The sequence below is a fragment of the Schistocerca nitens genome, chromosome 3, assembly GCF_023898315.1.
Source record: "Schistocerca nitens isolate TAMUIC-IGC-003100 chromosome 3, iqSchNite1.1, whole genome shotgun sequence".
Lineage (NCBI taxonomy): Eukaryota > Metazoa > Arthropoda > Insecta > Orthoptera > Acrididae > Schistocerca > Schistocerca nitens.
The window spans coordinates 308,048,615-308,060,650 of record NC_064616.1 but is presented as its reverse complement, the minus strand read 5'-3'; positions in this window follow the sequence as shown (position 1 = coordinate 308,060,650).

Genomic DNA, 12,036 nt, shown 5'->3' with positions numbered 1-12,036 from the left:
CAGCACCAGCTCGGTGATGCGATAATTTCTGTTTCGGCCTGCAACAGCATCAGCATTCTCTCTTCTGATTGATCGAGAAATATAACGTCAATGTTGTCTGTTCTGATTGGTTTAATTTAAGCCTTTTAGGCCCTCTGCCCTCAACTGTGTACATTAAATTTTACTGGGTCGAAGCTGCAACAGAAGTATTTTTTCCCACTGGAAACCTGATTTACACATTTTTGAATTTTCAACCTTTTCATTATGCGTAAGTGCTGCCAGCCGTCGGACATCACAATGAAAATATCGGAAAGGAGCATAACACTATACCCCAACAGAACAAATAGACCGTCCCGGGAAAAGCCACATATAGCACTATTTTAGGAGGAACTGTGCATATAGTATACACGTCATAAACGTGTCTACTTTCCAAAACTGTCGTATAATATTACCCATTTTAGAGGATTTGACCGTGATGTAAAACTAATGGATATTTAAATCAGACTATTAGTTCCTTTTCCTAAGAGTTTTCTAGCTGTTAGAAAAAACAGTAAAATTGGAATAATACTGAACCTAGGACCTTTCTGTACCAAGTTCATTAAGCGATTTGTCTAATGGATTTATGGTCGCCAGTCTATCTAGGCAAATAAATGGTTAAGTTTCGGAAAAGCCGAAGAAGTAAATTTGGCCTACTTTCCAGCTGTTACCTAACATAACTTCATAAATCATTATAGCTTTTCAGCATATGCTTCTAAGAAAGACACAGGAATCTTACAGCTAGTACACCCACATACATATATAGTCTTGATCTAGAAAGGCCACGAATTTTTAATCTTCATTAAGTGCTAAAAAAATTGGCCAGATAGGACTTCTATGTTTGCACTCTGTGTAATCAACAAATTAAATACTTAAATATTTTAATGGCCTAATTAGTGCATTTAAATTTATTGATGCAAAACCTCAGTATTTATGCATAACAAGTTCATCTTTTTAGCAAAACTTATTTACTCACTTTCACTTAACATATTACCAGAAAGAGAGTAAGAATATTAAAATCGTTAAACTTGTCTGGAAACATCTACTTTAGTACTTAAGCAAAATTTCACTTCAGCACTTCTACTACGTAAATCGTACAGTGCTTTTACCTGCACTTTAAACGTTAGTCCACAACGATTATTTTTCAAACATTTGTTCAAAAATGAAAACTAATGCTTGTAGATACTGAACAAAGCACTTAAAATGTTTTTGTATCAGGTTTACTCGGAATAATCAAACACCAGGAAAGGACCCTATATAAGTGAATGATTAGGAATAAAACAACAGCGCGAAACAGATTTTATATTTAACACAATAATTATCCAAAAAAGTTAACTTTGAATCAATGTTTCACGCTTCTACAGTTCTAACTATACAGTTCATAGCCTGTTGGCTGTAGTTGCTGGGTGTGGCGGATAGTAATGGATGCTACACTACCCATGTTACGGCGTACAAGTTTCGTGAAGTATGGGCTAATTTATTCTTCCTGTAGTCTTTAAACGTCCATAATATAGCCCAACAACTTGTACCAAAGCCGTAATAATTCGGCAGTTGTCATCCGAGGCTATTGTCAAACAATTTCCAGGCAAGGCACTGCCTGCTACGTCCGAGTGTTGCCTCTTTCACTGCTGCCTACAGACTGTGTCCTCTCGTTCCCGCTCGCTCTACAGGCAGCGCGCCAAAAACCCAAGCCACCTTTTACGCTTCCCACAGTAACTTCCGTACAGTACAAAAGCAGTCAGTCTTTTACATAGCACATATCCTACACATTGTCTCTAAGCGTGTACCATTTTATACGAATGACTACTTGCACAAATATATAAAAATACATACAGGAAAATTTTCGTTTCATTAATGAATGACAAAATATTATTTAGTAAATTAAACATTTCACATATTGTTTGCGTAAGTTACAAACGTACATTAACAAAGCACACTAACATCACATATGTCACACTTTCCATATAGTCTTTGCATATTAAATTTATATAACGACTAGCTTTAAAGGCAAAAAAAATTTATAAACTGGATGACTAATTGAATAACAGTGTTACAGTACTTCACAGCATCTCGTGACCATCAGGATAAATGGGTGTGGTTGATTCGCTATATTCCACTGTATAATCGAATATTGTTATTGTTATTTTGCATGGTAATTATTGAACGGTCATTTTACTATTTATTACAATAGAGGATGCTTCGTAATTAGTTATTTTAGCCCATAGAATGAAGCCAAGTATCTTTGTATAAATGTTGCATCTAAAATCATTAAGAAAATCACCTAAGAGCATTATCAATAAAGAAAAAGTTTCCTTCCTCTAGAAAAAAAATCAGATCTGAAAGGGATATGTTGGTGGGGCAGCTCTGTTAGTCACATCTGACTACACCAACCACAGCAGACGCTAGCTTTGCCCCCCCCCCCCCCCAGCCCCAGTGGAGTATTCATAGTTCACACTACGGGACCACACCTCCATTCTGGTCACACAGACACCAGAACCACTTGGGGTAATGAAGCATCAGGAAGCTACTTGTTCTTCCTCTGATGGGGAGATAGGCAAGCAAGCTCACGTTGATGATGGTATGTATTATGAACTTAATGTGTTTCTATGTACTTGCTCATGCTGTATAGACGAAATCTAATCATGATGACTCTTTCCCTTTATTGTATATGGGAGTAGTATGCTGTCGCCATTAATGGGTGCTCGATTTTCCGTTCTCTGATTATCCAGAGGGGGAACTAGCTGGATTGGGCCTTTAGATCCAAAACCATTAATTGAGATTTTTTATGGTGATTGCAGATGCTTATACTCTGACAGACAAAAATCACAGCACCAAGTATGAGGGTCGTGCGGTAGCGTTCTCGCTTCCCGCGCCCGGGTTCCCGGGTTCGATTCCCGGCGGGGTCAGGGATTTTCTCTGCCTCGTGATGACTGGGTGTTGTGTGATGTCATTAGGTTAGTTAGGTTTAAGTAGTTCTAAGTTCTAGGGAACTGATGACCATAGATGTTAAGTCCCTTAGTGCTCAGAGCCATTTGAACCATTTGAACCAAGTATGAGTTGTGCGAGTAAAACAAAAGTTGGTAGGCGTGTTTCTACGTCTGAGAGATGATGTCTATTCAAATTATGCACCAGTCGCATAAGATTGGCGCTACTAGTGCCACTATGTGTATGTAAAAAAGGTTTGCTTTAAATACACGCAGTAACGGTCGTGAGCATTAGTTACCTCTGAGGTTGGACGTGGTGAATTGATGTTAGTCAAAGATACCTTCAATGTGACAAAAACGCCATTATCAACACCTCACTGAGTTTGTACGAGGTCGTGTAATAGGAGTATGAGAAGCTGGATGTTCTTTCTGTGATGTTGTAGAAACTCTTGGGAGGAATGTAGTTATTGTAGATGATTGCTGGCAGCAGTGGTGACGGGAAGGTACGGTCGCAAGAAGGCCAGGCTCCGGACAGCCACGTGGCAACATGGAGATGGAAGACCACGTTAAACCAAACCCTCTTCCGGCTGTTTACTCTCAGGGCATATTCGCCCTGCAAGTGGATGCCTTGTGTGTAGGCAGTCCACTGGCTCCACAACATAGTGAGTGCAAATACCATCTTTCCTCTTCTGCGTTTAATTTTTCTTCTATTTTATACTTATACAATAACACATGATTTCTTTTTCATTGAAATACCCCATGTGGATTATGCTCTCATGACGCCAGTTTTGGTTCTGAGTTAGCAGGGAAAACTCAGATTGTCAATGAGTACATACAATGAGTTCTTCTTCTTCTTGTTTCCAGATCCCATTGATACAAAAACTGGTCCTTTCCAGGCCATGACACCATTTTCGTCCATTGCCTTGCAGAGATGGACACCATAATCGATGAATACATTCATATATAATAGAATACATCCTTATTCTATGATAATAATAATTCACACTTTTTTTTATTTACGTGCATTGCTTATAGGGAGTTTTTCTTGTTTATAGGTGTTATCGATAACGATGTGGCCATGAGGGAATGGATGAAGGGTGCAACAGTAGCGCTTGAGAGGAATGAGCTCTCTCAGCCTGTGACTCTATGAGCCCGAAGCAATGAATCATCCCCATTGTAGACGAGAAGATGAATGAGCAATGCTTCATCCGCTTCCGTAATAACTTTCCACACTTACATCCAATGCTTCTGATGTGTTTAATTGTTTGTAGGTGTACTTGATAACGATAACATGGTGAGCAGTAATGATTATGATGATGATGATGGTGATAATGATCTCGAGACACTGCTACAAGGTGGCCCACAAATAGATGATGTTGATGATGATGATGTGAGAGCTGTTGTGGCACAGATGAATGCATGATTAAGTACCAGAAAGCATTATTATTGATATATGGTATTTTTTGTTTCTTAAATTTCTACAAATACAAGATAGTTATCATTGTCATTCATCTTTCAGCATATTTGAGAGAACTGTCTGCGGGTGAACTTGAGGCAGCAACAAGACAACCCCCTAACACACCAGTGAGGTGTACGGCATCCTTACCACATTCAAACCCCTCATTGATGCATTCCTCATATGTGTGACTGTCTACAACGCTGTCATCACAGCCGTGTCCCTCATGGATGCACTCCCCACTTTCATGTTCGTCAAAGCTGCAGTCCCTTTGTGCAGGGTTCTCCTGGATGCGCTCCTCATCTTCAGCACTGTCACCTCACCCAGGGCCATCATGTCTGTGGTCTCCATCTATGATGCAGTCTATAGGACCATCATGGCATCATTCATCTTCAGCGCCATCTCAGCGCCTGGGGTCGTCTAGTTACAGTTACCAGGTATCTAGCAGCTGCTCATTCACCCATCATATTGGAATGGGACTGTATGCCCAGACAGATAACTCTACTGTGTGCTGCACAGACCCTGGGCTTTTCCTTTGTGTTTGTATAGCCATTATGGAAATGGAGCTCCCTAAAATCTTAAAAGGTCTACAATATCTCGCCATTAAGTGTGGCACAGTACTATGCTGTGAACTAATGTACCACCTCCCACAAACAAGGAGGTTATGTGGAAGAGAAAGCTACCATTTATAGCTGTGGGGAAATTTATGTGATGTTCTAGGGGCGACTCAGTTACTGAGGGATTCTGTGATTTCATCTTGAGTGCCGTCGTAGGCCACTTTTCTGAAATGCAGAAAAGAGAGTTTGATAAGGCACTCAACCATATAAGCTACTTAAATGGCCATAACTGTACTTCTGACCCATTAAATGGGGGTTTAGATGCATAAAACTTTCAAATGGTATACCATATATAAAGTCATATATTAATATCCAACATCTTAAAGACGAATTCTGCTTTGCCTGGTCAATACTGGCTTGCAAAAGAAATTATATGAAACATGATGAGCATCTGACTGCGTACAGAATGTTTTACATTTGTTGACTTTATATCTTTGATGCCATTTTATTCGATGTGACCTTTCAGGACATACCCAGATTTGTGAGAGAGAACCTGCATTATTCAGTTCAGGCGGAAGGAGGAAGACCAGGCAGAAGATCACACTGTGCAGGAAAAGAAAGCAGCAAAGTATATTAAAGTTGTCATACTCCTCTAAAGTATGGTGGTCAAAAAGTAAAGGCCCAGGTATACAATGAACACCAAGTTTATTTGCAATAAGAGAAAATGAACTTACTTCTAGGATACAAGTCTTGAAACGGTAATGTAATAAAAAAACTCATGGTTTTCACACAAATAAGTACCTTAGGTGAAGGCCTAGAAATGAACAAACAAAGAGTTCTGAATTAAAGGGTTTGGCACATATAGTGTAAAAAAGAAGTTCTGAATGGACTGTTTGGAGTCAAAGCTCACAATGGAAATTCGAGTTAAAGAGAAACACGGAAATGTTACAAGGCTCCTATTGGGTACTAAACTGGAGGTCATGTCTTCTTCTGGAAGACCACGTTGCAGGTTCCAGGATGCAAACGTTCGCTCAGATGGTGGTGACGACGTTGTGCTGGCTGCACAGTGAGCTCCTCATTGAATATATACATAAGCATTTGGCGCCTGGCCCTGGAAACTCACCCACAGCGGACTGCACCTCAGGGCCCATGCGCCAGCCTAAGTACAGCCCTTGGAACCAGGATACAGTCCATCTTGCTTTCAGTGATGTGGTCGGCATAGGAATGAGGTCTGTGGGATCAGTGACCTCTCCTGGCACTTCGGTCAGCTTGTGGTGCCCATGTGTAGCATGGCAGCTCTTAGGCATAACTTTGCTGTATTGTGGATTGCCAGCAAAGTAGGGGTAGCCGCCTGATACAGCACCTTTTACCTTAATAAAGTATCAGGTCAGCATGCGACACATGTAGATTTGTTGTTATTCTACAAGGTGAGAAACAGCGCTAGAATGGATCAAGAACATGTCCCACTAAATATACACACAACAGAGTAAGCACAATCATGGACATCACTACTGTTCTGCTGTAGATGCCTGAACCATATTACTAGAGAAGCTAATGACTGACTGCTGTTGCCAGGAACCAGTAGGTGTGGACATGCCCATCAAGGGAAACAAGTTCTGAAGTTTAAGAATTTCAGCTACCAAGAACATTGTCCCTTCATAGTATGAGCTGACTTTGAGTGAGTACTTGCTCCTGTAGAGCACCGTCCAGAAGATCCCAATGCCTGACATACAAACCTCACAGAGTGGTATAAAACACATATGAAGTTGTATGTTCAGGTGACTCAAGTCGCAATCGTTTCAAATCATATGTCGAGAAAAATCCTTCAAGATTATTGTTCGATGAGCTCAGAAAACTTGTGTGGCATGTTTACCGCATTTATGACACCATCATTTCCATGACCAACTCACGGGAGAATGATGCGTTACACAAGAAAACTGTCAACTGTCATATTTATGTGCTGCCGTGGAGTCATGCTGGTTGAACGAGTTGACTGATGTTAATACCAAACAGAGGGCTCTCGCAGTGTGGGACTTAGAGAGAGATTTTTTAATTAATTAATAATGCTATTTTTGGGCAAACCACGAAGAACTTAAAAAAACCACTCCGAAATTCATGTAATTTATCACTGGGAGGGGCATTACAGGTCTCAAGATTATAACTTCAGCGCTAAATTTGAAATGAACCACAGTCTTCTGCTAAGAATTAGTTGCTGTGTTGATATATGAGGTTCCGATAGTGTTCACAAAACCTGTTTATATATATATATATATATATATATATATATATATATATATATATATATATATATATACTCCTGGAAATTGAAATAAGAACACCGTGAATTCATTGTCCCAGGATGGGGAAACTTTATTGACACATTCCTGGGGTCAGATACATCACATGATCACACTGACAGAACCACAGGCACATAGACACAGGCAACAGAGCATGCACAATGTCGGCACTAGTACAGTGTATATCCACCTTTCGCAGCAATGCAGGCTGCTATTCTCCCATGGAGACGATCGTAGAGATGCTGGATGTAGTCCTGTGGAACGGCTTGCCATGCCATTTCCACCTGGCGCCTCAGTTGGACCAGCGTTCGTGCTGGACGTGCAGACCGCGTGAGACGACGCTACATCCAGTCCCAAACATGCTCAATGGGGGACAGATCCGGAGATCTTGCTGGCCAAGGTGGTTGACTTACACCTTCTAGAGCACGTTGGGTGGCACGGGATACATGCGGACGTGCATTGTCCTGTTGGAACAGCAAGTTCCCTTGCCGGTCTAGGAATGGTAGAACGATGGGTTCGATGACGGTTTGGATGTACCGTGCACTATTCAGTGTCCCCTCGACGATCACCAGTGGTGGACGGCCAGTGTAGGAGATCGCTCCCCACACCATGATGCCGGGTGTTGGCCCTGTGTGCCTCGGTCGTATGCAGTCCTGATTGTGGCGCTCACCTGCACGGCGCCAAACACGCATACGACCATCATTGGCACCAAGGCAGAAGCGACTCTCATCGCTGAAGACGACACGTCTCCATTCGTCCCTCCATTCACGCCTGTCGCGACACCACTGGAGGCGGGCTGCACGATGTTGGGGCGTGAGCGGAAGACGGCCTAACGGTGTGCGGGACCGTAGCCCAGCTTCATGGAGACGGTTGCGAATGGTCCTCGCCGATACCCCAGGAGCAACAGTGTCCCTAATTTGCTGGGAAGTGGCGGTGCGGTCCCCTACGGCACTGCGTAGGATCCTACGGTCTTGGCGTGTGCGTCGCTGCGGTCCGGTCCCAGGTCGACGGGTACGTGCACCTTCCGCCGACCACTGGCGACAACATCGATGTACTGTGGAGACCTCACGCCCCACGTGTTGAGCAATTCGGCGGTACGTCCACCCGGCCTCCCGTATGCCCACTATACGCCCTCGCTCAAAGTCCGTCAACTGCACATACGGTTCACGTCCACGCTGTCGCGGCATGCTACCAGTGTTAAAGACTGCGATGGAGCTCCGTATGCCACGGAAAACTGGCTAACACTGACGGCGGCGGTGCACAAACGCTGCGCAGCTAGCGCCATTCGACGGCCAACACCGCGGTTCCTGGTGTGTCCGCTGTGCCGTGCGTGTGATCATTGCTTGTACAGCCCTCTCGCAGTGTCCGGAGCAAGTATGGTGGGTCTGACACACCGGTGTCAATGTGTTCTTTTTTCCATTTCCAGGAGTGTATGTAATATTTATTTTCTAGTCATTAACCTACCTACCAAAGAAACACATATCCCTGTATTACTAGTCAATGCTGTGTATCTCTGTACAAAAGAATCATTGTACATCTGGTGAATAAACCAGAAACGATCAGATATATAGCTTAGAGCGAGTTGGTAGTAGAACCACTGATTTTTTTCTGTTAGTGCAATACGCTGTTGACTTAACTACAGCGTCATTGTATCTTTACTTGAAATAAAGTCCAAAACTCTCTTTTACGGGTTATTTATTTTCTTTTTTCATTTCGATAACATTGTGATTAAGATGAACATGTATAAGCATGCACGTATTTCTTTGCAGTGGCAGCAGTGATGCACCATACATGCTGCATACATCATTTCAAATCTTTCTGTGAATACTCCCTCAAAAGTGTTTTCATTAGTCAGCTTTGAAGGAGTGTACCAAACATTGTCATTAAGTCTGTAAATGTAATCCCACGGCCGGACATGGTCATTCACTGCACACTGGATGGCAGAAGTGGCACACCAAGTTTCTTAATATTATTTCCTGCCAATGGGCGTACTCTAATCTATCCTCATCATTGGTAATTTTAATTATTTTTGGGTAATCGCTGACGGACACTGTGTGACAGCCCATTAACACAGTGGTTGCAGTTTGATCATTGAACAGAGAAGCTACCATTGAGAAATTCTTGCGTAACTGCCACAATTCATACAATGAACATACAAAATTTTTGTCCCTAAATATAAGATTTTCATGCACTATTTGAGTACTGAACTCATGGCCAGAGTACAAGTAGACAACTACAAGCTTACTACCAATCTCATTTGAACTGCACATAACAGTGAACGGGAACACTTTAATATATGAAGAATGCCATTGTAACAGCTACAGTTTTGGTGCTGACATAGGTGACAGCAGTAGCTCACTGTCATAGAAGAACAGTTCTTTTATATTATCCTGCGATATGTCATTGGTGGACCATTGGTGCTGTGCTGGAGGCTCAAAGTTGGGCGAAACAGGCAGTGGAATCCTGAAGTCCAACAAATCTGATAAATTTGGAAGAAACACGAATGGCTCCCATAAATCAGACTGGTCGTCTGCATTATCATCAGGAGTCCACTACACTGTAGGAGAAAGAAAATATTACTAAATAATAAGTGATAATAACGAGATATAGAAATGGGGAATTAATATATCCAAATTCAAATGAAACATTTTTCTTATATGTATTCTCCTCAGAGATAGTAGATTAGATTAGATTAGTTTTTCGTTTCATAGATCCATGCTGAGGAGATCCTCGTGGATGTGGAACATGTCAATTTAAAAAAAATAAAAAACTGAAATAACAATACTAATAATATGAGTATATATACAATACATCATTTGTTTCTATTAAAAAATTCGTCAATGGAGTAGAATAGTATGAATATATATACACTACATCATCTGTTGCTATTAAAAAATTCGTCAATGGAGTAGAAGGAGTTGGCCACTAGTAAGTCTTTCAGGCTCCTTTTAAAGCGATCTTTATTTGTAACTAAATGTTTTATGTTTGCTGGCAAATTATTGAAGATGAGTGTTACTGAGTAGCGAACCCCTTTTCGAACTAAAGTAAGTGCTTTTAAGTCCTTGTGCAAATCATTTTTATTCCTGGTATTGTATGTATGAACTGAGCTGTTTGTTGGAAAAAGAGATATATTATTTAGGACAAATTTCATTAAGGAATAAATATACTGAGATGCAGTAGTTAGTATACCCAGTTCTTTGAAGAGGTTTCTACAGGACGACCGTGAATTTACTCCACAAATAATACGTATTACACACTTTTGGACTCTGAAAACTTTTGTTTGACTTGAAGAGTTACCCCAAAATATTATACCATATGACATTATGGAATGACAGTAGGCAAAGTATGCAAGCTTTTTCATTTTTATGTCGCCTATGCCTGCCAACACTCGAATTGCAAATACAGATTTGTTAAGGCATTTCTGCAGTTCTGTGGTGTGCTCCTCCCAACTGAATTTATTATCACGTTGTAATCCCAGGAATTTAAGACTATCAACCTCTTCTATCTGCTCTTCTTCATACTTTATGCATATGCTGGGTGGAAACCTCTTACAGGTTCTGAATTGCATGTAGTGAGTCTTTTTGAAGCTTAATGTCAGTGAGTTGGCTTTAAACCAATTATTAATACCCATGAAAATATCATTAGCAGATCTTTCTAGAACTACACTCGACATACTATTTATTGCAATACTTATGTCATCTGCAAACAAAATGAACTCTGCTTCTGGCAGTGTAACTGATGAGAGATCATTAATGTACACGAGAAAAAGCAATGGCCCTAAGATGGATCCTTGTGGGACACCACATGTAATCTCTTCCCATTCTGATGATGACTGATGATTTAATTCACTAGTACCTTGCACTGAAACCTTTTATTTCCTGTTATCGAGGTATGACTTGAACCATTTTGCAGCACTGCCCGTGACATCATAGAATTCTAATTTATTTAAAAGGATGTTGTGGTTCACACAATCGATGATCTCAATGCTTCATGGTGCTGCTGTTGCTCGAGTGAGGTACAGACTAAGAATGTCAGGTCCACTCTCAAGATGCTGGGAACACTAAGGGGCAGTGGTGGGGGTTGAACCAGTAGGAGAATATTGCACTAGTTGGGGAGAAAACGTCATTTGTGGGTCATAAATGTCCATCTTTATGATGACAGTTATCACTAAGCATTCAAACACCTTGGTAAGCATAAATGCAAGTGTGGTACTTGGCTGACAATTTGCCTATAAATTACAGTAATTACAGTGACACTTATAGATCATTAATTATAGCTATAATGACAGTTATTGCTCATTAGTTACGTCCTAAACAAACAAAACATGGGCCCAATAGACGGGATTCTTTACATAAGGTGATTAGTGGGGCAAAGCCGGTTTTACACCACATTTTTTGAGTGGGTTGCATACATTCAGGGGCAAATTTGATTGATTTATGCCCCTCTCGGGATTAATTCCTTTATACCATCATGGGTGTTGATTTATGATCCCCTGGGGATAATCTGTCCTTCTGAGAAACCCCCATACCTTCTCTTCCCCTTCTGCTCCCCCACCCCTCATAGAACTCCCAGACTCTCCCTCCTCCCCCTCACCGATACAAGCACACTTAAACATCACATTAATTAAGTAATTAATTAAATTGATCAATTATTTAGCCATCCCCTCTGGAAAACCTACAGCCCTTCCCTCTCTTCCTTCACTTCCCTCCTCCCCACCCAGAAAAAAATTGGCAGGAAAATCGTTCTGTCACTGCAGAGCTGTTGGTGTGCAAGGTGCAAGTATTACC